Below are 22,635 nucleotides of genomic sequence, written 5' to 3'. Positions count from 1 at the left end.
AATGCCGGCAGCTGCCACAATCCGTTTAATGTAAGAGGATTAATTATTCACACCAGCTTCTGACCTCAATGGGTCTGCCTTCTCGGAGATGGAAGATGTCTCCTTCAGACTTGACGCAAATCATTTGGCTTCCCTCTTCCTTACCAGCAATCCACGTTAAGGTATGCTGTGTTCGACGGTCTAAGGATACACGAAAAACATCATGGAGCAGTCAACCTGTGCAGTGTCTCCTTCAGAGGTTTGTCATGTTGGAGATTCAATGTCATGCCCTTCTCTTGGATAAGTCTCTCACAGGGCTACTTGACCTTCTCTCCGTCTCACAGAACAGGTTCAAGAGCATGACCAGGCTATGCCTGTCCCGGTTTAACAGATCAAGACACTGAATATACTCGTTCTCTCCCTGTGTAATAAGCAGGAGTATTGAATGGACTGTCAATAATCTTGTTCAGTAGTTTCGATGTGTTGAATGGCTTCCTTATATTTGTGTACAACCAGCTTAAGATGCCGAATGAGCTCCACTTATAATTGTGGAAGTGACTGGCAGCGCTGTTATATGTATGTATTCGACACTTTGACAGCACAAGCCTGAATGTTGTCCGTGTCTTGCTGCATACGGACACAGATTGTTTCTGGAACTGAGGTGTTGGGGAGAGTAAATTGCTCTGAACATGGTGTAATCTTCAGTTGTTTCGCACACTTATTATCTTATGATTGGGGAAAGACATTCATGAAGCAGATGAGGATGTTCCTGGCAAGGAAGCTACGTTGAGGATCTCCTACGGAGATGTGATGGAACAGAGAGGATTAATGTCCACCAACCACGAACATCTTCCTTTGTCCTCTGAATGACTCCAGCCAGTGGAGAGATTGCGCCTGATGCCCTTTTACTCAATTTAGTCAGCGATCTCTGATATCATCCTGATCAACTATTGTCTTGGTTAAGGTTATTCTTTACTCTTATTTGAACCCCTGTGACCACGTCTTTTCAACATAGGAATAGGTTTTTATACATGTTTGGAGGAAATTTCTTCTCACAGAGGGTAGTGAATGTCAGGTATTCTCTCGTCAAGAGTTAGTTCAGCTGGTTCACAGGAAATATTGAATGAGGAGGGAGATATAAGTTGGGCCTGTTGGAGAGATGAAGTGTGTGAAGAATTGTGTATTCAACAGGACCTGATGTCAAAGTTGTTCGGCCATGATATTACACAACGGCACAGCAAGATTCAGCATCCAAATTACATTCAGGCATTGAAAATGTAATGATTACTGTTTTGCAGGACGTTCAGATATCGAATGCTACAGTCACAGAGAGGCAAGTATTTTGGAAGCAATATCTGGGAGAAGTATGGGGGCTGTATTCACAGTGAATCTGGATCTGAAACATGACCAACAATAGAAGCACAATGAGAGGAAGCCCTGAAAAGAGACAGTTCGCGTCTTCTGCAACCAGACTGGATTTTCCAATAACAATTTCCAATAAACACCAAAACGTGTTGTAGCTTATCTGATTGTGAGTCTCAGCAGCCCTTTTCTGCCTGCTTTCTATTTGCCTTCATTCACTTGTCTTTAAAATGTTCAACGAACTCAACTTTCAGTGAATGTAAACGCCCAGGCACCACAAACTTCTGGGGAAGGGAATTCCCACTTGGACGCCTTTTCTGAATTTCTTGTGTGTGTTCTGATCCATGCTGCAGGTCCACCGGTCGATTGTGCAGATCCAGTCCTTCACTGGCAACATTAAATTTCAAAGTTTAGTCAGAAGGTCAATGATATAAGTTCAGTTTGGGGACTTTTACTTGTAATCCGTCAGGCGCATGCACATATACACACACAAACACACACACACGCACACACACACACACACACACACACACACACACACACACACACACTCACACAGGCACACACACACGCATGTGCACAAACACACAAACACACACACACACACACACACATCTAAAGACAAACAGAAAAATGAAAGCCTTCCAGAGTTTCCTAATCCTTTAAATCATAACAAATGGGATCATGACAGAAAGCCCCAACTGTTATTCTGCCCTCTCAGGCTCTTCTTCTCACATCAGCTGCTGATTATGGGATTTGTTACTCGAATGGTGGGATTTGGCTGTATTCCCTTGCTTCAGCAGTGGGCAGATTCCAATGAATCCTCATCAGGAATCCTCCACGAGTGGAAAACATGACTCAGGAATTTTCTGCTATCAAAGTTTGCTGTCAGCTGGAACAAAGAAAGAGTTAGGGAGCACTCGGCTGCTGTTCCTCTCTGTGTGTTAAAACAGACAATAACGTCAACTGAATACTGAACTGGATCATGTCCACGCTTCATGAACATTCTATGGAGTGTCTGATATTGGCTACATGCTTGTACTCCATTGCTGTTTTCATACCAAGTAGCTTTCATTAGTGATTTTAAAAATCCGCTTCATAATTTGATGTTATGTTGATTGTGCACGGATTTTTTTTCAAAATCGTTTGATGTTTTCATAATATCTGCGCAAAATCAATACGTATGACTCCTAAAAAAAGATTCCCTCGTTTTAGTCTCCCTGACAAGAGAAAATTTCTATCCATCTCCTATACTTTTCTCAAATTCGTGTGTCGTTCATTTCTTTTCTAAAACCCAAACTGATAATCTTTCATATCAAAAAGCCTTCATTCTCATAACATGTAAAGCCAAACAGCTTTGGAAATCTTACAATTGAAAGGTTGTTTTTCATTTTTTTTTATTTTTAGGAAATCAGAACTCCACACAGTGCCTTGTTCGAGTGCAGAGTCGAAACGTGTGCTCCTGAAAAAGCACAGAATGTCAGGCAGCATCTGAGGAGCAGAGGGTTGAACGTTTTTGTCAGTTTCCTGATGAAGGGCTTATGCTTGAAACTCGACTGTCCTGCTCCTCGGATGCTACTTTTTTTTATCCAGGGCCATATGTTTCGACTCTGATCTCCAGCATCTGCAGTCCTCAGTTTCTCCCTTTGCACATGCAATAAACCATTCCGAGGATTGAACCTGAGACCTTTGCATGAAACAGCATCATTTCACTTACCTTCGAAATCACTTGCTGCATCTGAAGAGCGGCTGCACATGGAACATGAACCAGGAGCACGGAAACCATCTTTGTCACAGAGGTCTGCAAACCCTCTCCATTTCATTTGTTCACCATTGTTGTATCCGGTCTGCCAAAATAGGCCACTCACGTATGTCATTTCTGCTACAGGTTCGCTCACTAACCTTCCCTGTCAAAGTCAAAATTGCAGACTCACTACTCTCTGTTTCCTGTTATTGACAGCGTCCTTTTTCGCAACGCAGCCGCGTTGAATAGCATCCTTCCGGGCTTTCTAATGTTCTCAACGAGGTAAACAACTTCACTCTCTATTTCTACGAAAGTCGTTCGAGGGGCAGAATGGTCTCCTCATGTCTCATTGCAACAATCCTGTCTGTGTGAATGAGTTCGTCATCTACTTCGGTCGCGACCTCGAGGACTGCATAGGGAGACAAATACACGGAGTTGGGGCAACAGTCTCAATGGGGCAATAGGCTGTACCATTCGGAATGTGCATGGCTGATCCCAGTGTGTCCGACCGTCCAGTTGTGTGTCACGATCATGTTGTGTCTGACCATCCGACTTGTCTGACCATTCGATTTTGTCTGACCATTCGACTGCGTCTGACCATCCGAGGGTTGTCTCACCATCCACTTATGTCTGACCATGCCTCTCCAATCTAAACTCAATGAACATCAACTCTCCAGCCCAGAAAAGATTGGTCGAGCGCAGCCATGAATACCTTCATTAACCGAATCTTCACTGCTCCCTGGCAATGAGGATATAACAGATAATATAACCATAAAGATCCAAAGGACGTCATTATAAAACTTGTGTTAATCTAACATCAAATCGTAACCTGTTTTGAAGCATAAGAGCACAATAATTAGGAATAGATCTAAACTGTTCAATTTTCCAAGCCAGTTACCACTGACTCTTTCTAATCAAACATGTATCAAACCCAGCCTCAGCTCGTGTCTCGCAAATAAAGACAAGATAGCATGACTCCACTCAAGCATAAAATTGAAACAAAATTAGGACAGTCGGCCCATCGAGTCTGATTAACCATGACTTATATGATTCTGAAAATCATTCTTTTGCTTTCACTTGGGCGGCACGGTGGCACAGTGGTTAGTACTGCTGCCTCGCAGCGCCGGAAACCCGGGTTCAATTCCCACCTCAGGCGACTGACTGTGTGGAGTTTGCACATTCTCCCCGTGTCTGCGTGGGTTTCCTCCGGGTGCTCCGGTTTCCTCCTACAGTCCAAAGATGTGCAGGTCAGGTGAATTGGTCATGCTAAATTGCCCGTAGTGTTAGGTAAGCAGACGTAGACGTAGATGTAGACGTAGACGTAGATGTAGACGTAGACGTAGACGTAGACGTAGATGTAGACGTAGACGTAGATGTAGACGTAGACGTAGATGTAGATGTAGATGTAGACGTAGATGTAGATGTAGGTTACGCTTCGGCGGGGCGGTGTGGACTTGTTGGGCTGAGGGCCTGTTTCCACACTGTAAGTAATCTAATCTAATCTTAAAAACAGGCCATTGTCCTGTTATGAATAATAAAAGGACCTACTTGTCTTAAAGATACCAGTGTCTGAGTCTGTGTGTGACACAATGTGTCGATAAGGTGACGTTTCTGTCCATTAAGTGTCTACATCTGCCCATCTATATCATTGCCGCAACTTTGTATCTTTGTATGTGATTATTGTATGTTGATACTATGCACGTCTCTCTGCCTCTACATGTGTGCGTGTCTGTCTCCGTGTATGTACTGTGAGTACTAGTATGTTAGGGTGTTTCCATATGTCTTTGTGTATTTCTGTCGCTGCAACAGGAGGGAGAGAACTATTGGAACCGACAGAGAGTTTCAAGTGAAAATGTTTCGTCACTGAACATTGTTGGTGGGACGTGGATGCTATACAATATCCATACGATTCTTTGTGGTCATCTCTGGCTTTTCCCAGGGTTCAATACACATTGGGTTTGTGGGGGAGATGAGGGGGAAATGTGGCGAACGTATATTGGAGAATCCAGTACCCGACTTGTATCCTTCTGTCCTTTTCCAGGCTGTTTCTGCGGGGATGAGAGAAAGGGAGGGACGTCGTGAAGGTGGGCATGTTCATGTTGTAAGTATTAGTGCTGGTATAGACGTTGGGGGTAGGTTGGATGGTGAGGTGCCCAGGGGGAGTTAGTCAACAGTGTTGCAATCATGCAGTGTTATTAGTGTGGGGACTATAGTGCAGGCGACAGAGAGACACAGAGAGAGAGAGAGAGACAGAGAGACAGAGACAGATTGGAGGATTGCATTGCATTACTGAGAGTCTTGGAGCATTGGACTCGTTTAGGGTTCGGTGCTGCAACGGATATACAGGGACTGTCAGGGAACAGAGAGAATACGGTGAGACTTATCCTGGCAAAGCTGTGAAGGTTACTGTTGCTTGCCCAGTATTGCTCGGCATTTCTTCAGATTATCTCTGCGTCTAGGTGAGCGTCCCCGAATGTTTTGTCCAAGTCTATCTCTAATAACGCCAGAGACCACGTGCCTCAGATTCCATAGAATCTGTTTCACTGTAGCTTACAAATAGCATGGAGAAGCCAGCATTGGTGTATTATATATCCTACCGCAAACATTTGCACACATTGTGTGCATTTTATGTTATAGGAAATTGATATGTACATATCTTGGGTGCTGCAATTTTAATGGATGATGTCAAGTTGAATCTGAACTGCCTCAACCAAGTGACTGCGAATATTGTGAAAAATAAATTTCATAAGTGTATATGAGGTAGGTTGAAGATAGTGTTGTGAATCGAGCTCTATCCCAGGCTTTTCAGATTTGGTGTTGTGTGGTCAGAAGGACTAAATCGTAAACTTGCTCTGAATCAGCTGTTGAGAAAATTTGACAAGAAAATATTGTATGTTACGCAGCATCTGCATACAGTGTTTACTTTTTGAGCATCACGGTCAAACATCATGGAATCCTGGAGACAAGATGGCCTCGTTCGTTTGAGTGAAAGTACAATATAACATTGAGTGATAGACAAGCAATAACTATTACTTTTATAAATACTGCTACTTCTGAAAAATGCAAATTGTTTTCCAAGATACAAACAGCAAAAAAAAGGTGGTGATTCAACCATGGTTAAATGAAGAAACTAAAGATTGTACTAAAACAAAGGAAGTGGCTTCAGATGAATTCCATACTTTGTGGAAACGTCAGAATTCTGAAAATAAAATCTATAAAAGGACGGTCATGAAACTCATAAAGGAATCAAAATGCGAACATTATTACAAACGACCAGGAAACACAACACTGACAAAGTATACTGTCTATAATTCAAAAAGGACAAAATAAAAGCAAGATCAACCGTGGAAGTTTGGAATAGGGACGTGAGAACATATCGTGGAGAACGGGGAAATAGTAGAGAAACGAACCAAAAGGTTAGCATCAGCCTGCATGGAGGAAAATCCAGCAAATCTCCCAGAGAGGCCATTCGATCATAAGAACTTCTGGAACTAAAGATGCAAAATCAATTCATATTTGTAACAAGGTAATACTTTAAAAAGGCAGCTGGGTTGAGCTTTTATTAGTTTTACAGACCAGATTTACTTCAGATCAGAACATGAGAATAGAAGGGTGATAGACATATTAATCGCACTGTCGATGATGGTGTTTTATTTTTCTGGACATCCTGCAAATCTCGAAGCCACTGCAGACAACTGGAAGATAGTAAACACGATCCAAACATTTATTAACATAAGAAAAGATAATGTGGAGAACTGTTAACCAATGAACTTGACATCTACATCGAACATTACAGAGCTGTACAGGCCCTTTTGCCCTCGATGTTGCATCGACCTCTCAAACCTATCTGAAGCCCATCTAACCTACACTATTCCATATACTTTCTACTCTCTATTGGGACCTGTTGGAATCCATCTTTAAAGATGAGAAAAAAGATATTCAGAAATTAACATAAACATTGGAGAGAATCAGTGTGTTGTTCTGGCAGAGAAATCATACTTGACAAAGTTAAGAAATGATTGAAGTTGTTTCTTGCAGCTTGGACAGTGTAGACACAGTAGAAGTGGAATATTTGGATTTCCAGGAGGCTTTCTGTAAGATCTTACATGGTGATTTCAGAAATGCAATAAAGGTAAAGGGTGTTTGGAGAAATACATGTATATGGAAAGTGAAAGTTAGGTTTGCCTTCACTGAATGAAATGGGAATGTAGAAATAAATATATCATGAAGCACTTGTATAGCGTCTTGCTGAGACTACCTGGAATATTATGTACAGTTTTCATGTCCCAGTATCAGAGAATGTATACTGACCACAAAGGAACTCTAATGTATATTTCTCATGTTCGACCCTCAGATGGCGAGACTATCTGATGAACATACTCGCTTGAGACCGATAGAATTTCGAAGAACAGGTGAAACTTAGGAAATCTCAAAGCATATGACATGATGGAAAAAAATAGAATGTTTCTCTCGCTGTCTATTCTTGATTCAAGGCTAAAAAATCAACATAAGATTGCAATAAAGAGGAAATTCTTCACTTTGAGAAAACTGCCGAAGAGATGAACGGAAACCTACTCGCAGACAAGATTAACGAGAATCCCCAGATATTCTACACGCATGTAAAGTGGAACACAATAAGCAAGGACTCATTAATGCCTTGCCATGTTGCATCGAAATTCAAGTTCGTGGCAGGAGACAGAGGGTGGTTGTAGAAAGCTCTTTGTGTGACTGGAGCACCGTGTGCCCTCCACCACCACCGGAATCAGTGCTGTGTCTCTTATTATTGGTGATATTCATAAGAGATGCAGATGTACATGTTGGGGCACGTCCGAGTGGTGTGTGGCCATTGTGAACACTAAGTTTCAGTTTGACACAAACATTTGCCGCGTGGTTGACAGTGAAGAGGAAGGTCTTACCTTACAAGAAGACATAGATGGAATAGTAAGATGGGCAGATCAATGGAGGAAGGAATGGAACTCTGATAAATATGAGGTGATGTATTTTGGTAAAAGGAACCAGACAGGGGAGAAATCAATGAATGGCAGCAAACTGGGATGTTCAGGGGTGAATCTCCACAGGTGCTTCAATGCAACTGGGCAGGGTAAAAGATGAGTTGAGAAGGCAGCAGCGACCGCGGTGATAGCGATTCATTCAGTGAGACGTTGATTACAAAAGCTGGACAGATCTTTGTTTCGGCCATAGATGGGATACGGTGTGCAGTTCTAAGTGCCACATTACAGGAAGAATGTGATTGCACGCGTGGGGTGCAGAGGAGATTCACCAGTGTGTAACCGAGGATGGAGCCTAACAACTAAGAAGACAAGTTGGATAAGTTCTGATTTTCTGCTGTGGAGTAGGTAAAGCGGAGGGGGATGTGTTTCAGAAAGATATGATTATGAACCACATGGAGAGTGTGGATATACAGGAGTTGTTTATTTAGTCAGAGCGCCAACAATAAGGGAACACACTTTGAAAGTGAACGCTTTGAGATTTGGAAACGATTTGTGAATTTGTTTTCACGCAGAGGTTGTTGGAATCGGCAATGTATTTCCTGAGAGGGTAGTTGACAAGCGTGACCTCACAACTATTAAGAATTAATTGGATGAGCACTTCAAGTGTCATAACATTCCCGTCTACGGGCTTCGTGATGGAAAATGGGACGAATGTAGATTATGCTGGATTACTGATAGTTCAGAGTCGATGCTTCTCTGATTGAGAAAGGTCAATCGTTGAGCAGCTCATGACAGAATGTGCTGTGTTTCCGGACAATATATTAACAATGGTTGAAGAAGTTAACTTTAATGCCTTATAAACAGTATGTCGATGTATATGGAAATATAAAGCAAGTGCAGCTTCTGGAGTCTGAAGGCAGAGAATGGAGAACAAGGAAATGGCAGAACCACGAAGAAACTCTGCCTTCAGTTCTGCCTTCCAGATGAATGGTTAAAAAAATCTTCCCAGAAAACTGGCAAACCTAAGGGTTAAGTAGGGTGGGCATTGAGAGCTTTTCCTTGGATGGTGAAGGCTGAAATAGGGGACATAGCGTCAATTGAGGGTTGATAGGTTTTTGACCGATGTTATGGGTAGTTTCTTCTCTGAGAGTAGTAGAGAATGGAACGCCCTGCCCGCTACAGTAATACAGTCGCCGACGTTAAGGGCATTTAAATGGGCATTGGACATTCATACGTAGCTTAATGGAACTGAGTAGTTTCGATGGGCATCAGATTCTATTCACTGAACGGTGCAACATCGAAGTCCGAAGGCCCTGTATTACGTTGTAACGTCCCATGATCTATGTTCAATGCTCTATGTTTTAAGCTGGTGGGAAAAGGGAAGAGAATGAAATTAGTAAATGCCTGGTTTTGGAGAAATTATTGGGATTGAAAGTGTTGGACAGAGACAAGGTCATCATAGAATTACGAAATGGGAATTATATTTGAGAAAATGACAGGCTGATATAATTTGGAGAAGCAACCTGTGCAAGTTGTTATGATTTTCAGAAAGAATTTTCTTAAGTCCCGAAGCCGAGTGTTCACTGACGGTTCCAATACTTTTTGCATAATTCACAACTATATATATGCTGAAGCAGGCTACTCCGCCCATCAAGAGATTTAAGCAGGCACAGAATGGGATATTTCAGCCATTCGAGGCGGTTCTCAGCAATTGGAGTCGATTTTTTTCATATCTCATGCCTGTTACGATGAAAATGGACAGGAATATTACGCTTTCCGAAACTGCTGCACAGGATTACGGGGAGGAATGGCAACTGAGCTGGAAGCAGTGATTAATGAGAGAAATTAGCTTCTTTATCAGCTTAACAGAAAGTAAGGACGGCAGTGACACAGTGACCAGTACTGTTTGTAATCACATGAAAAAAAAACAACTACATTTCTGGATGGCACGAAGTAGTTAGGAAACTAAGTTATCAAGGATGTAGACAATCGGCAGATATTGAATCAGTAAATGCATCAGCAACGGACAACAGTTTCCTCATTTCCCCTTCCCCCACCTCACCCTAGTTCCAAACTTCCAGCTCAGTAACTGTCCCCATTACTTGTCCGGACTTTTCCTACCTGCCTATCTCCTTTTCCTCCTATCCACTCCACCCTCTCCTCCCTGACCTATCATCTTCATCCCCTCCCCCACTCACCCATTGTACTCTATGCTACTTTCTCCCAACCCCACCCTCCCCGACCTTATCTCTCCACGCTTCAGGCTCACTGCCTTTATTCCTGATGAAGGGGTTTTGCCCGAAACGTCGATTTCGAAGCTCCTCGGATGCGGCCTGAACTGCTGTGCTCTTCCAGCACCACTGATCCAGAATCTGGTTCCCAGCATCTGCAGTCATTGTTTTTACCCCATCAGTGAACAGCCCACTACTGATTTTCTGATGAGTGGAAGGCTATTGATGCCGCAGCTGCTGATGGCTCACAATGCCTCTTGGATGCCCAGCTTCCACTTGCTCAGTCACTTATAATTATGTCCGACTTCGCAGGGGAAAGTGCCACATAAGACAGTTGGCAATAACTTCAAGATGACGCTGAGACTTGCCCTCCACCAGGGCAGTCGGCATATTGCTCTGACAGAACGTTTTAGGGGCAGATCCATCTGTGACAAATAGTTTGGTGAGAATGTTTCACTCTTGTTGGTTGACCCATCAATTCTCGCAGTCGGGCTACAGAGTATTGGAAGACTCGCCCTACTCGATGAGTGTTGGGCCTGTGGAGACACTGACAGAGCTGCCTCCGATTTGTTTTCGACAGCACGGGGAACTGAGTTATTACTGAAAGCTAGCGTGGAGGTCAACAGATGTCCATCATCAGGTTATTTCCTTGATCATCTCCAAAACCATGAGATTTCCCGGGTTCTGATATCAATGTTGACGAATTCCAGGGAAACTCCTTTCTTGACTGCATCCCACGATGAATCCAGCACTGATGGATCTGCCTGACAGTGGGGCAGGATATACCCAGGGATCATGATTGGGGATTCATGAAACATTACTCATCAGTCCTGATTCTGTGATTATGACGGTGTCTGACAGTTTCATGACTGGATCAACATGAGAAAAAAAGGCGAAAATGGAGCAGGAAATAACGGGTTAAAATGCTGAATGAAACGCATGCTATCAGATTGTGTTTTCTATTCTCAAAACAGACTAAGGAATTCACATTGAGTGAATGGATAATATTCAATGATATTAGACGGACATGGCTGTAGAGTGACCGAGATTGGAAACTCAATATCCAGAGCTGTTTCGATTTGGGAGTGCTAATGTTATGAAGACGTGGGTGTACTTTCAGAGAGTTAACAGCAAAAGCCTACCGGACACAGCACCAATTGTTCTCAGAAAGGAAACAATGTAACACTGGGCTGAAAAACTCTATTGGTTTTTGGCTTGAAGACAAGAAACACATTCGAATTCGGGCAACTAGTTTAAATTATCCCCGAAATGCATCAAACGTCAATCAAGTTTGAATCGAGTATATTGACAATCTTGAGGGCTGATGACACATTCCGATGGTCTTCAGTATAAGACCAGGGAAAATTGAACAAGTAGGAAGTGAAGTGCCACGACCGAGCATTTAAGCAGAGTGCCTATAAAATTACTCTTCTAAAAAAGCACCTATTCGATTAATTAAGCAGGAATTCCTAACCAGAAGGAAAAAAAGACGCAGGAAGATTTTAGAACCGAAAGCTCTATGGTTTTAAGATACATTGCTGTTTTTTCCTTAATTACGATCTTAATTGAGCGTTTTGTCAACCTCGTATTAAAGAAAGGAAGGTGAATATAGCTTAGAGATCACAATTGTAAATAAAGGTTAATTAGATTAGATTACTTACAGTATGGAAACCGGCCCTTCGGCCCAACAAGGCCACACCGACGCAGCCCACCCAGACACATTTCCCTACACCTAACACGACGGGAAATTTAACTTGGCCAATTCACCTAACCTGCACATTTTAGGATTGTGGGAGGAAACCGGAGCACTCGGAGGAAACCCACGCAGACACGGGGAGAACGTGCAAACTCCACACAGCGAGTCACCTGAGGGGGGAATTGAACGCGGGTCTCTGGCACTGTGAGGCAGCAGTGCTAGCCACTGTGCCACCGTGCCGCCCACAAATTATGCGCTGTTTTACTTTAGGAAATAAAGTTGTGAATTTTTACTTTGAATCGTCCGTGGCGACTCGAATATTTGCAGAATACTGCATGGAATAAATCTTTTCTGTGTTCCTGGTTTTAAATTTAACAGGAGCGTTTACCCCCGTAACGTCTCAAATATACAGAAATGAAAAGGAAGTGAGAGAGTTCTCGGAATAATGAATGGTATCTGGACGATCACAAAAGACGATGCTACAAATCAGGATTGATGTATTGTCTTAATAATGATGTTTTTGCTGCAAAGTCCCAGTTGAATTGAGCTTGGGGAGAGATTCTCACCACGATGCTGAGTTGGTCTCAGCAAACACAATGGGAAGACGTGCCTTTGTGATGTGAGTCTCTATGACTCTGCCACATTTCATATCCGACATTCCCGGGAGGATTCCGCATTCGACATTCCCGGAGCATTTTATATACGACATTCCCCAGAATATTCTATAACTGACCTTCTCCAGGCCAATCCTCATCTGACATTCTGCAGACCAGTCTGTACGCACATTCTTCAGCAGTCATTCTCCGGACCGTTCTGAACACAGCATTCCTCAGAACATTCTATAACTGACATTTCCAAAAACATTCTCCACCCTACATGTTTCAGAACATTATAAGACTGATATTCTCCGGATGTTTCTTTAATTGCCATTCTCGAGAACAATTTATAACGGACATTCTCCGGAAAATACTACACCTAATTTTACCTGGACCATTCATCCGCTGACATTACCCAGGACATTCTGTACCTAACATTCTCTGGATCAATCTACGCGCAACTTTCTATAATGGCCATTCTCTAGAACATTCTAAAATTAAGATTCCCCAGAACATACAAAACCCAACATTCCCTGGAACATTCGAGAACTGACATTGCTGGAAACTTTCTACAACTGACAATCCCCGGAACGTTCTACACCCGGTTCTCTGAAACGGCTATTCCTCAGAACATTGTATCCCTCACATTCCCTGGGGCATTACCTTACGAACATTCCTGGAACTTTCTACACTGACATTCCAAAACTGACATTCCCCAGAACATTCTATAACTTACATTCCCCGGAAAACTGTAATTACATTACCAAGAACATTCCAAAACCGACATGTTCTGAGATATTCCAGTACTGATATTCTCTGTAGCATTCAAAACCCAACATTCCCTGGAATATTCTATAACTGATATTCGTCAGAACATCGTTAAACCGATATTCCCCAGAACAATCTACAATCGACATTCCCGAGAACATTCTGTCTCCATCATTCTTTGAAATATTCTGCACCCGACATTCCCTGAAACATTCAATCCCTGAATGTTTTAGTGACTGGCCGAACGTAAGTTAATAGAGCAACAGCTAAGACCGCTAGTTAAGATGCTGTTTCATGGAGAAGGAGACACTGTCCTGAAGTCTTCTTCCGCATTTAAAGGGGTGAGTATGTTTTTCCTGCGTTTACATTTCTTCCCGACACAGGATCAACCATAACTTAAATGAAAAGACAGAAATTTTCACCTCCATTTGTCTTCAAGGAACTAAGACAGAATCCTTCAGGACGGCGACGTTTTCACACTTCGTATTAGAAAATGGAAAAAAAGTGACCTGTGTCTGATCTCGAGTGATCGAATGTGCAGAAATGTTCCAGAAACCATCTATTATTATGACTGGTTCTTTGTGTGTTTGGGGAAGGGGGAGGCGTTCTTGTATTATATGACTATTTTTGTCATTAATTTAGAAAGTCCGATTTGTTATTTCAGCTTCAATTATTATAATAAATCTCTGATTATGGTGACACGTACGAAAATTTCACTCTGTCGTCAATCAAACTGGTCAATTTGCCTCCAGGCTGATGCATACTGTGTTTGTTTGCTTCCTCATAGTTAACGTCGTTACGATCTACGTCCTGCTTTGTAAAGATTGTGGATTATCTTCATGTGTCAGACGTTACTTGGGGGCGATGGCAGTGGCGGATCTACTGGTCATTATCCTTGACCTGATATTGAGACAAATTCCCATCGTATTTCAGAAATCGTTTTATTTCCTGTTCTCCATCCGCGTGTGTAATATCCACGCTGTCCTGCTTTATGCAGCCACTGACTGCTCTGTCTGGTTCACCGTCACTTTCACCTTTGATCGGTTTGTAGCCATTTGTTGCCAGAAGCTGAAAATTAAATATTGCAGTGAGAAAACGGCAGCTGTGGTTCTGGGAGCAGTGACTGTGCTGAGCTGTTTAAAGAACATTTTCTGGTATTTTATGCTCAGAGGTCGCTATAATCTGTTTAACCTACCCTGGTTTTGTAATGAGCGAACAACTGGTGATTCCATGTTTGCCTGGGCCATAATCGAGTTCCTCCACTACATTATAACCCCGGGTCTCCCTTTTCTCCTGATTCTACTGCTCAATGTTATCACCGTCAGACACATTTTAAAGGCCAGCAGAGCGCGGAGGAGACTCCGGGCTCACACCAATGAAGCCGCTCAGTCTGACACAGAAATGAGAAATCGAAAAAAATCCATCATTTTATTGTGTGTGATCTCGGCCAATTTCATCCTGTTTTGGTCAACGTTAATGCTGTATTCTATTTGGTACCAGATGCGAGTTTTTGTGCATAGCAGTTTGCGACTAGATTTCTTTGTGCTGGATTTGGGCATTATGCTGCAGCTCCTCAGCTGCTGCACAAACACCGTGATTTATGCAGTCACCCAGACTAAGTTCAGACAGCAGCTGAAGCAAGTGCTGAAATTCCCCTTTACACAAATTCATCAATCAATCAAATTCACTCAATAATCAATCTGTCCGTGGGTTTCTCATTTCAGTTCAATGTTTCAACAATGAAGCAGCTTGTCGCTATGATAACAGACTGAAGTTAATGCTGGTTTGTTCAATCTTGTCCCACAGCGGATTACAGGGACGTATTTCAAGGTTTCTCTCAACCCAATGATCAGCAAGATAAGGCACCATCCCATTGGCTGTACCAAATACATCAATTTGTCAGCAATAAAAATGTTCATTGTGAAGTGCCATGCAGCAGAACCAACGATATTAGTGTTTGTCATTGTGTTGAAAAAGCTGAGCTGAGATAGACAGACTCAGCCCCAAGCCCTGCTCCTTAGAGAAGTGGAGGCGAACGGGACTGTGCTCAAGAGTTGTGTTTAAATCATCCTGTGCATGTTTTCACCTGTGGGTCACCCACCGCAACCAGGCCATGGGCATAATTCATCTCTCTACCCCGTTGATACAATTTCCACTCAATCGCATCCGTCTATCTCTCTCTATTCTTCCGTTCCTCTTTCCCCTTTGACCCCTCTCTTGCACCATTTCGCCAGATGCTCTCTCCCTCTCGTCATTTCTTTCCCTCTGTCTCTCTGCACACACTCTATTTCTCTCCCCTTCTGCCTTTCACTCTCACTCATCCTACCCCACCGCCACCCTCCATCTCTCACCCACCCGATTTTTTCTCCGTCATTCTTATTTATCACCCTCCCTTTCTCTCTCACACCCCTGCTGTCTCTGTCTCCATCATTTTTATCTCTCCCAAATTTTCTCCCTCCTCCCAACAACCCTACAGCTGTCTTACCTTCCACACCTCCATCAAACTCTCCACATCTTTCCCATCACTGGGTCAGAGGGAGAGAGAAGGACGAGCGAGTGGGTGTGTCTGATAAATTCGGAAGGAGAGGGAGAGCGAGAGATTCATTGAGACTGAAAGGTAAGTGAGAGAGAGTGGGAGTGTGAGCGAGAGAAAGAGGCGATAGAGCATCGCGCAGGAGACTGACAGGAAGGTGAGCAAAAAGTTTAAAAACTCACCCTTAGCATCGGTGCCCGCCATTGCTTTTCGAGCAGTAGGGTGTTCGCGAGCGTCGAGCAAGTGGGTGTCGGGAATGTAAGCAAAATATTCCTAACCGCTCCTCTGACCGCGACCAAGCCATTGTTATTCCAACATGATGTGTGGGAGCTTCGAGTAGGAGGCTGTCGGAGAGGTCACGAGTTTCCATATTTGGGCACTTGCTTTAGCTTAAACATTACTCATGTAGTGCCTTCCAGCAATCTTTCTCTAAACAAACAAAAATCAGTGCATCGGTTAGTGAGGTGATGTATTTTCTTTCGTGTTTCACTTTTTCAGCGGTGCATTTGGAAACTTAGAGCAGTGGGAGAGTAGGTTCACGCAGTTGAATATTCCTCCTGCAGTATGTGGGAGGAAACGGTCACCTCTAATGTACCTGCTGACTATATTTGTGGGAAGTCCACGCAGCTGCAGGTTCTTGAGGACCCCGTCATTGAACTGGAGCTGGAGCTGGATGAATTTCGGATCATTCAGGAGGCGGAGGGCGTTATTAATAAGGTTTTCAGGGACGTGGTTATTCGACAGCTCAGTGAAGAAGGGAGTTGGGTTACCATCAGGTGATCAAAAGGGAGCCAGCAGGCAGGTGCAGGTTTCTCCTGTGGTCTTTTCCCTCAAAATACGTAAACCATGTTGGATGCTGTTGCAGGGAGGACCACTTACCAGTGATACACTGTGGAGCAGAGCGACCTCTCGATGACTCTGTCCCTGTCACTCAGAGCGGAGTGGGGAAAAGGAGCAGAGCTTCAATCATTGCAGATTTCATAGACCTGGGACAGATATGAGATTTTGTGGTAACTAAGGAGAGACTCGCGATGGGTGTGTTCCCACTTGTGTGCGACAATTCGTGATGTCTCTGCTCGTGTTTTCCAGATCCTTGATTGGGAACAAGAGCAGTTCCAAGTTGTGGTCCACATAGGCACATCGAGGAAGAAAAATAGGGATTGGAGACAGCAATTCAGGGAGCTAGGATGGAACCTGAGAGCAGGAACACACTGAGTTATTATCTTTGGTTTGTTGTCCTTGCCACGTGCTAGTGAAGTAACGAACAGGGAGAATGCGGAGCTGAACCCGTGACTGCAGGACAGTACAGAAGGGAAGGTTTTGGATTGTTGGATAATTCGAGCTCTTTCTGAGGAATGTGGGACTTCATAAAACAGCATGGTCTTCAAGTGAAGCAGAGGGAGACCAGTACCCTGGAAGAAATTTGGAAACTCCCTTCGGGGAGAGTGTTTATACTAACGCAACAGAAGTTTGGGAACCTGAGTTGGCATTACAGTGTACAGGATGTTGAGGGTGCTGATGTCAGGGATAGGTTTGAAATGTTGCGAGAGGGCACTGGCAATCAAGATGTTGGTTTGAAATGTGTGTGCTTCAATGACAGGAGACTAAGAAACAAAGAGAGGGTGAAAGTGCAGCATTGATTGTAATGTGGTCGTTGTAGAGGCATGGCTGGAGGAAGGAAAGGAATGGTTGTTCCCGATTCCAGGATAGAGATGCTTCTGCAAGAATAGAGAAGATGTTAAAAGAGCCAAGCATATGTCGTATTTTTAAGCAAGAGTTGTAATACTGCAGATGAGATAACTCATATTGAGTTTGAGGACTTATCCACTGAGGTACTTTTGATGTGGTTAGAAACAGAAAAGGAGAGTTCACTCTACTGGGAGTTTTCTGTATGCCTCCGAAATATTCCAAGGATGTAGAGGAAGGGATGGCTAAGATGATACCCGATTGTAGCGAGACTAACAGGATGATTCTAATGGGGAACTTTGACTTCCCCAACATAAGCTGGGAATGCTACAGTTACAAGCAGTTTAGGTGGATCAGCATTTGTACAATGTGTGCAGAATGGTTTTTGACACAATATGTTGAATGGCCAACAAGGGAAGATGCCATATTGGAGTTGTTATTGGGGAATGAACCCGGCAACGTGTTCGATTTGTCGGTAGGTGAGCTCTTTGGCAATAGTGAACATAATTCGGTTATGTTTACAATAGCAGCGATATGTATATATTGCAAGGAAAGAGGTAGGAATGGGGGTGAAAGCAATTATGATGTGATCAGTTAAGATTTAGGATGGACAGGATGGGGAAGGAAACTGCAGGGGACTGGCACACCTGACCTATGGAGCTTAATCAAGGAACAGCTACTGCAGATTCCTGATAAGAATATATCTATTAGTGGTGAAGGCAGTTATCAAAGAATTTGAAACCCTTGACAAGAGGAAGAATGCTTATGCGAGGGTAAGGCAAGACCTCTAGGTTAGCGGGCGCAAGCCTTATAAGTTAGACAGAAAATATCCACAAAGAGGGCTCAGAAGAGACAGTAGGGTGCACGAGAAGTTGTTGTTGAATATGATCAAGGAAAAACCCAAGACGTTTTACAATGAAATCAGAAATAAAAGAATGACTGGATGACGATGAGGGCCAATCAAATACAGGAGTGGTAATTTGTGTGTGGAATCTGAGCACATGGGGAAAGCATTTCATAAATATTTTTCGTCAATTTCCATATTGGAAAACAGCAATGCTTTTGATAAAGCAGAGATACAGGCTACAAATTTAACAGGGATTGGCGTTGACAAAGAGGATGTTTTCATAAATCGAGAAGATCCGAATTTAGCTAAAATCCTTGGCCGGATGAGATTTATCCTCAGATTCTCTGGGAAGCCAGGGAGGAGATTGCAGATACTTTGGCTTCGATCTTTATGTCGTCATTGTCGTCAGGAGTATTGCCAGAAGACTGGAGGATAAGAAACGTTGTTCTTTTGTGTCAGAAGGGGAATCAGGGCAACGCTTCTAATTATAGGTCTTTTAGACATCCTTCGATTGTGGGTAAGTTGTGAAAGGATTTGAAGAAATAGGATGTATTCTTATTCTGGAAAGGAATAAATTGATTAGGGGTCGCCAACACAGTTTTGCGAAGGGTAGGTCGTGCCTCATTTGATTATTGCGTTCTTTGAGAAGGTGACAAAAAACAGGTGGATGAAGGTCAAGCCGTGTATATGGACTTCCGTAAAGCGTTTGATTCGTTACCACGCAATAGGCTATTGCGTATAATACGGTGTTTTTGCATTGAATGTCATAGCGGTTTGGATCAGAAATTTGCTCGCTGAAATAAGGTACAGGGACGTGGTTGATGGGAAATGTTTATCCTGGAGCTCTGTTGTCAGTGGAGTTCCGTAAGGATCTGTTTGGGAGCCACTGCTGTTTGTTATTTTTATAAATGATCTGGATATGGGCGGAGAAGGATGGATTATTGCGAATGACGTGAAGGTGGGCAGAGTTGTGGATAGCGCTGAAGGATGTCGTGGGTTACAGAGGAACACCGATAAGACGCACAGCTTGTTTCAGCAGTGGCAAGTAAAGTTTAAAACAGATAAGTGTGAGGTAGTTCACTTTGGAAGGAGTAACAGGAATGCACAGTACTGGACTCATGGTAAAATCCTTTGCAGAACGGAGAGTTCACGGTGTCCAGGCGGATAACTCACTAAACGTTTCTCCACGTGTTGGTAGGGTTGTTAAGAAGGCATAGGTTTGGTTGACGTTTGTTTGCAGAGCGACTTACTTTCGGAGCCAGGAGGTTATGCTTCAGCTCTACAAGACACTGTAAAGTTTGCGCTTGCAGTATTGAATGCAGTTCTGGTCACCGCATTAGAGGAAGGGTGTGGAGACTTTGGAAATAGTGCAGAGGCGATTTACTCGGATGTTGTCTGGTTTGGCAGAAGGTCCTCTGAGGGACGTCTGAGGCTTTCTTCGTTGGAGAAACCAAAGTTGAAAGGATTTAATCGAGACACATAAGGTACTCAGAGCGTACGACTGGCTGGACAATCACAGCCATTTTCATCCAATGGTGAAGGCTAATACGACGAGACATCGCTTTAAATAGAGGGCTGATAGATGTAGAACAGATATTAGGGGTAGATTCTTTACTCAGTGTGTAGTAGGGGCGTGGAACGGCCTTCCTGCAGAAATTGCAGACCCACCGACGTTAAGTGAATTTTAATGGACATTGGGCATGCATATTGTGAGTTATCGGATTGTGTAGGTTAGATGGGCATCAGATAATTTTGATAGGTCTGCGCAACATCGAGGGCTGAAGTGCCTGTGCTACGCAGTAACGTTGTATGTTCTATATTCGATGAGTGCGAGTGCTACAGAGAGAGAGGGAAAAGGGTAGCCTGAGAGGCAGTCAGGGCAGAGTAGAGAGAGAGAGAATGGGACGGGAATAGAGAAAGACTGTGAGGAAGATATAGAGAGTGAGAGATGCACAGACAGAGTGTTGGAGGAGATGAGAGAGAATGAGGGAGAGTTATGGGGTGTCGAGACAGATAGAGAGGCAGAGGATAGAGAGAGACAGTTGGATTTCGGCAAAAATGAGATACAGAAAGGAAGGTGTGTCGAGAAAAGGAGGGTTACAAAGAGAGTGGGAGAAAGAGCGATGGTGGTAGGAAGGGGAGAGTTGTAATGGAGAATAGAGAAAGATTGGGGAAGGTGATGGAGAGAACGAAAGAGAGTAGGAGGCCGGTAGAGAGAGTGGGGAGAACTGAAGAGAGACAGAGATAATGGGGCCGTTAGAGAGATAGTTGAAAGGGGGACGGAGAGACACAGAGAGGTAGGTGTGTTGAGAGAGAGAAAGCGAAATTGGGAGGTTGACGAGGAACAGACAGAGTGGGGGTGGAGAGAGAGGAAGCGTGGGGGAGTGGGATAGAGTGAAGTTCGGTGAGTGGGATAGAAGGAGAGAGGCAGCGGGAGCGGACTGTCGAGAGACAGTGGTGGGGTGAAGATGGCGAGAGTGGAAAGTGGGTACACAGAGAGAGTGACAGGTGTACGGTGAGAATGCAAGGAGATTATGGAGACTGAGCGAGTGGAACAAGATCACAGAGAGTAGGAGTGTCTTAGAGTGAGAGATTGAGAGCGGGTTAAAAAGAGGGAAAGAGAATCAGAGGGTGGTGGGAATTGTGTGAATGTATTGGAGGGGTGATGAGAGAGACTGGGTGAGGAGGGCATAGAGATATAGGAAGAGCAAGAATGGCGGATAGGTCCAGAGCGAGAGAAGGGGAGTGAAACGAGAGTATGCTTGTGGTCAGGAGATATAGAGAGTGAGGGAGGGCGCTAAAGAAAGAGAGCGCATGTGAGGTGGCAAGGAGAGATCACAGGGATAGGGAGGACTGACGATCGAGAGAGATAGGCAGGCAGGTAGTGTGAGTGGGGGGTTGGAGAGAGGATGGCGTGAGCATTCGCGAGAGAGGAAGAAACAGTGGGCCAGGCGAATAGAGTGAGTTGGAGTTGGATAGGGAGGAAAATTGGGAGGGGAATAGAGAGAGGTTGAGCATGCCTGGTCATGGGGTGGTAGCGAGAGAGAGAGATAGAAAGAGAGTGAGGGACCTGGGAGAGAGACACAGAGCGTGCTCGGGAGGCTCGGCAGGGTATGTAGAGGCCGTGTGTGAGAGGGTGGTGAGAGAGAGAGATGGAGTCGGTGTTTCGAGACAGAGACAGAGAGAGGGAGAGAGAGAGAGACAGGGAGGGGGTAGCGAGTGAGTGTGGGAGAGGGCAGGCAGAGAGATGGGAGTGTCGAGAAAAAGAGCATGGGACTGTTATAGAGAGAGAGAGTGACAAGGATGTTCGTGGGAGGAAGAGATTGTGGTGCGTGTAGAATAGAGAGAGCGGGAGGGATGTAGAGACAGAGAGAATGGGAGGGTTGCAGAGACAGACAGAGTAGGAGGAAGGAGGAGAGTGAAACAGAGACGGAGCTGGAGATAGAGGAGGGGTTTGAAAGAGTGCGAGAGATGCTTACAGAGAGAGCAAGGAAGTGGGTGGTGGTAGCGAGGGAGATAATGGAGGGACTAGAGAGGGAGATAGTGGGCGAGGTGTCGGCGAGGCAGAGAAACACAGTGGGAGGCAGGCAGAGAGACAGAGTAGGGGAGAGATGGAGAGAGAGAGAGGCAGAGGGTCAGAGAGAGGGAATTGGCACAGAGAGAGGCTGACTTGGAGAGGAGGGGTGTCGATAGAACGTGCGATTTGGAAGTCGTTCAGAGAGGGAGAAATTGTGAGAGGGGAGACACAGATACATAGAAGTCGGTGTGAGAGAGAGAGGGAGAATGTAGGGGCGCCGAGGGAGGGTGGACCAGGTATACAGAGACAAACAGTGGATGGCAGGTAGAGAGAGAGAGAGTAAGGGATGGAAAGGGAGGAAAGGAGAATACAGAGAGAGAGAGTGACAGGGAAAAGAGAGAGTGCGAGGAGGATACAGAGAGAGATGAAAAGGGAAGTGGATGGAGTGACAGAGGAAGATGGGTGTTGAGAGAAAAACGTTGGTGGGTTACAAAGTGAGAGAGAGAGGTTGATGAGGGGAGGGTGAGAGAGACAATGCGCGAGAGTGGCGAGGGGAAGAGTTGGCGGGAGGTAGAGAGAGGGATCAGCATATACAGAGAGAGTGGGAGGGATGTAGAGAGGGGGGTGCGAGTATCATAGATAGAGAGAAAGAGAGTGGGGAGCGGACTAGAGAGGGACAGATTTGTAGCTGTTTGGTGAGATAGAGTTGGATATTTGTAGAAAA

This window comes from Chiloscyllium punctatum, chromosome 43 (genome assembly GCF_047496795.1).
Source record: "Chiloscyllium punctatum isolate Juve2018m chromosome 43, sChiPun1.3, whole genome shotgun sequence".
NCBI lineage: Eukaryota > Metazoa > Chordata > Chondrichthyes > Orectolobiformes > Hemiscylliidae > Chiloscyllium > Chiloscyllium punctatum.
Note: the sequence above shows the minus strand (reverse complement) of the source record.